General features: G+C 54.8%; 1 long non-coding RNA gene across 1 annotated transcript in view; it reads left to right on the top strand.

The window, feature by feature from the left end:
* The window catches only part of LOC145723768 (uncharacterized), a 180,831-nt gene extending 177,350 nt beyond the window's left edge, over positions 1-3,481 (top strand). The window contains exon 3 of the long non-coding RNA XR_014149024.1: positions 2,827-3,481. This is a non-coding gene — a long non-coding RNA (uncharacterized LOC145723768). The remainder of the gene's footprint in view (positions 1-2,826) is intronic.
* The last annotated feature ends 1,170 nt before the right edge of the window (positions 3,482-4,651 follow it).

Genomic DNA, 4,651 nt, shown 5'->3' with positions numbered 1-4,651 from the left:
ATGCGGGACTCGATCCCGGGACTCCAGGATCATGACCTGAGCCGAAGGCAGTCGCTTAACCAACTGAGCCACCCAGGCGCCCCGAATAACTGCTGAATTTTTAAATCCCCTTAATATAAAAAGCATTGAATGTTAAGATAAACTCCCATGAACAAAACCGCGATGCCGAGTCCCATCACCTGCCCCACTCTGCAGGTGAGTCATGGACAGTCACTGGAGGGTCTCCCCCAAAACCGACACAGTTTTCACCCAGGATCTGTGGAAACTCTGTCCTACTGGCTCGATCTCCCCTGAGAAAGGGAGTGAAGCTGAGCGCAGGGCCCGGGGCCCTCGACTCCTCTGGAGGAGCCTCCTCTGGGGTGTGGACAGAAGCCTGTGGGCCATGAGCCTGGAACAGTCGAGTCGGGCATATGAGTGAACAAGTGAAGTGTCAGCCTGTGCAGGGAAGGTTTCTTAGCTTGCCCAGTGTCGCTGGAGGGCGGCCTACCATCCCACAGACCTGCGTGTGCAGGGACCCCATGGGGGCCGTGGTTTTCAGTGAGACCCCCGGGGGCAGGGGCTGCTGTCAGTAATCCAGGCCCTGGGCCAGATGCCTCTGGTTGATCCTGAACCTCTGAACCTTGTGTGCTCATCCCCAGATTGTGGGGGACAGTTCTGTGTGTCTGGGAGGGTCATTGGGGTCATCCATCCAAAGCTCTTAGAAGGGCACCAGCCCATCTCAAGTGTCACTGAGTTGTCACTGGGCCATTCTAACTATTATTATTAATTTTATGATGGCTCTTATTGCCATGACAATGGCCACCGGTGTGAGGACCCTGACCTTCCTGTCGGGAGCCCCTGGGGTGTCCTCCTCGGACGTGGGGGCGCCTGGCTGCACGGGGCCTCCTTTGGCTTCAGCATGGGGGGAGCGGTCAGTAATTCGTCTGTATTACTGTTGCGTTTGTCAGATAATGAAGACGGCATGGGCTGCGCTGGGAAATGGAAATGAAATGCTTAATAGCATCTCTCCTGGGGTAGCAAAGAAAGGAGGACACAGGAGGCCCCAGCACAGTGGCCACAAATTACCAAGTCATTACTCACACTTGCCTTTGGAGCCGTGAAGTGGGTTAAAACGCTCACCCAGAGCGAGCTCACGCGGGACTCACTCACGAAAGCGGCACGTTGTCCGAGCCGAGGGAACTGCATGCACGATGCCTAAGAGGGTTGCCACCTGCCTCGCCTGGGCGTCAGGTTCCACCTCAGACCGCAACAGAACTCGCCTCACAGGGATGTAAGGACTGTGTGCCCTCGGGAAGGAGGGAAAGACAGAATGAGAGAAGTGGGTGCATGTTGCAGTTTGCATTCTTGCCCCCGGGAGGAGTGCAGAGGACAAGCCCAGTGGGGAGTTCCTGTGCCCGCGTACCATGGAAAGGTGTTATGAAGAGACTTTGACTCTCTGGCAGGGTCTCCGTAGGGTGAGATGGGAGCATTTCCCATAAAAGTTCATAGTTCATCTTTGTAAGTTGCATGAAGACCATTGGCCAGTCGAGCACCTGCCCTACGTCCCCATGGCCTGAGATCCCGAGAGAGCCTGGAGGCAGGAGGTGCACTGGGCATTTCAGGCCCCACGTGGGCACGGGCAGGTGTCCGTATGAACCCTCTTGCCGTGGAGACAGGAAATGCCAAGTCATTGTGCTTGAAGATCTGGAGCAGTTAACTCTGAGATGCTGCACTAGGCATGTCTCTCCAGGAGACTAATGTAGGCAGGGGAGAAAGAACTTTCTTCTCCTCTAGAAAGTGGATGATCTCTATGTTTTGTAGAGCCCTAGACCGGTCATATGTGCTTATGCTCGGAGCGAGAGCAAAGCCCCAGTGGGGAGGGGGCACCACGGCCTAGCGTCGTCATTCAAGCAGCTTCTCCGTAGCTGATGTTAAAGCTTCACAGTTTCAGTGTCGATGACTCCTTGCAGCATGCAGCTTAGGATAACATAGATAATGCGCTATTCTGTCTGGCTTCTGTGCAGAAGAGCCGTTATGGACGGATGGAATAGGAGGACCCAGGGAAACAGGGACAAAATGGAGTTTGAGCTCTCTAGGAAATGCCCTTGTTATTGCTGTTTACCCGGCATTGCAACTCAGAAATAATTTTAGTAGGTGAGTGATGCAATTGGGAAGAACCCTGGCCCAGAGGTCAGGAGCCCCCTTCAGCCTGCTGACCCCACTGCCTCTGAGGGCACCTGTCTCCACGACCTGGAGACGCCGCTCTGGCCGCCCAACTCAAGACGGGCTCACCGGTTGGCAGAAGAGCATGTTCTGGAAAGCATGCCATGCCAGGCAGACTAAACGGGGTTCCAGAATACTTGTCTGATAACCAGAGTGCAGCTGTCGGGGTCACCGCCGTGGTTAGGGAACCAGAGGGGAGCACGGCCAGACCCCACTAACGAAGCTTCTCTGTTCTCTTCTTCCTAGGTAAGTGACCCCGCTGCTAAGCTGGATGCGCGTGCCCATTACACATCCGCCTCTCCTGCGAGGACGTGTCTCCGCCGCCCCCCCCGCCGGCTCCCCCACGGGTGCTGGGCGAAGGTCCCGTGTGGACTGGGAGGACTGGTGAGCGCATCTGCCCCTCCCGCCGCGCGCGAACGATGCCGGTCCCGTCTCCGAGCTTGTGATGTGTTGCTAGCTCTGCACGTGAGGAAGCGGGTGGAAGGGAGGTAGCCAAGCCCTGAACCAGAACAGAAGCAATTTGTGTGGACTCCCTGACTTGAGAAACCAGCATAGAAAGTGGTTGGACTCGGGGCGCCTGGGGGGCTCGGTCGGTTCAGTGTCTGACTTGTGGTTTCGGCTCAGGTCGTGATCGCAGGGTCGTGAGATCAAGCCCCGTGTCGGACTCCACGCTCAGAGGGGCGTCTGCTTGAGATCCTCTCCCTCTCCCTCCGCCCCTCCTGCTCGTGCTCTCTGTCTCTCTCAAGTACATAAATAAACCTTTAGAAAAAACGGAAGTGGTTAGGCTCCCTGGGCTGCGATCCGCGAGGCCCAGATTTCACACAGTGCAGGATTTCGATGTGAGCTTCAGACCTGCTCGCACCACGAGGCATGCCTCCTGCCTCTCCACCCAGCGGTCTGGTCTGTCTGTTTTGTTGAGTGTGACCTGGTAGCTTGGACACTTGCTGGGAGTCTGCTTTCTGCTTCCCCGGGGTGTCCTCGGGCTGGCTCCTTCCAGGCTAACGTGGTTCTTTTCGTTTGTGGCAACTAGTTCGGATGTGTTTTCAGTTAAAAAAAAAAAAAAAAAATCACGTTAACAGTAAGTAGCTAGAGGTCTGTCCTGCTCCCTGGAAGACAGCGCTGAGAGCAGCGTGAAGTTGGTGTGGTCAGGAGACGTGCTCTTTGCGCCTGAGCTGTGCGGGAAAACCTTACCCCCGCCCTCAGTGGGGGATTTCTCGCTCTCTCTAGGCTTGCATGGAAATTTACTCGTGCTACCATTCTAAAAAGAAAACAGCAGAGCCCAGCCGTTGGCACTCCCACGCGGGCGGTGACGCATGTTCACATGCACCCACCTCATGTTGTGTAGGGGTCAGTGGCGGGGAAGAGCTCCAGAGATCAAGGGAAGCTGGACGGCCAAGCGCAAAGTAGAAATGCGCTAGAGGTGACAGTGGTCACTGTCTGAGCTCGCCTGGCCCCGCGTGCTGGGGAGGTCTTCCTGAGCACAACAGGGAGCCTCACACGTGGAGGTGAGCTTCCTAGTGTCCAGGGAGTAGAGGGAAATGTGACCTCATGACAGAGAGGCATTCTTCCTTCTATGTCATCCCTGGTGGAAAATCCCATCCATATTGGGTGGGTCTCCCAGCAGACAACATTCATAACATTTCTAGACAAAACACCCGGAGGGTTCTGTGTGGTTGTTCGGCCATTTCACTTAATAAAACAGTGGGGATAACATTAAAATGAAACTCACTGACTTTCTGTAGGCCAAGGTGGTTTGCCCTCATGAACAGTCCCTCAGTGGCTTGCTTGGATCCCAGGGAAAACCTGGGAACGCCGTGGGCAGGACTCTCCCTGGGAAGGACGGGGAAGGGCTGGATAGTCGCATTACATGAGACTGGGAAGCTAGTGCCCTGGGGTGTTGGTCATGAGTGGAGTGACCAGCTTACAAAACGGGACGCGAGGGTTGAGGCCCTTGGGGAGAGGATGCGGCTCCCTGCAGACCAAGGAGAAGGACTTCGTTCCTGTTCTCACGGAGCTTGGGGAAGCCAGCCCCAGGGGGAGACCTAATTGCAAATGGGAGGGACTTTCTTTTAGAAGAGGACAAAAAAAATAGAATAGAAAGGTCATAAAATAGAGAATGATTTCACTAAAAGTGAATCTAACCTCTCTTTTGAACATACAGCGGGTTGTTTTTTGGGATAGTGTGTCCTGCAGGTTCTGTGTCCAGGTGGGCCCAGCCCTCGCCCTGCCCCCTGTGTCTGTGGAAGAACATAGGTCACAGGTCATGTAAGGACACAGGCCATACTCTACCTTGAGTCCAGGTGTAGCATCTGGCCATAGCATGATTGAATCGAGGGTGTCACTCACCACATTCTGGATGAATTGGGTAATTCTTCCTTATCATCAGCTTAATGTTCTTCAGCATGTCAGGTGCGTCTGTGGTTAAAATGGACAGTTTTTCCAGTTCCCT

Source organism: Leptonychotes weddellii, chromosome 10 (assembly GCF_054177405.1).
Source record: "Leptonychotes weddellii isolate Sample4059 chromosome 10, ASM5417740v2, whole genome shotgun sequence".
NCBI classification, from domain to species: domain Eukaryota; kingdom Metazoa; phylum Chordata; class Mammalia; order Carnivora; family Phocidae; genus Leptonychotes; species Leptonychotes weddellii.
This window is presented reverse-complemented; position numbering and strand designations above follow the sequence as displayed.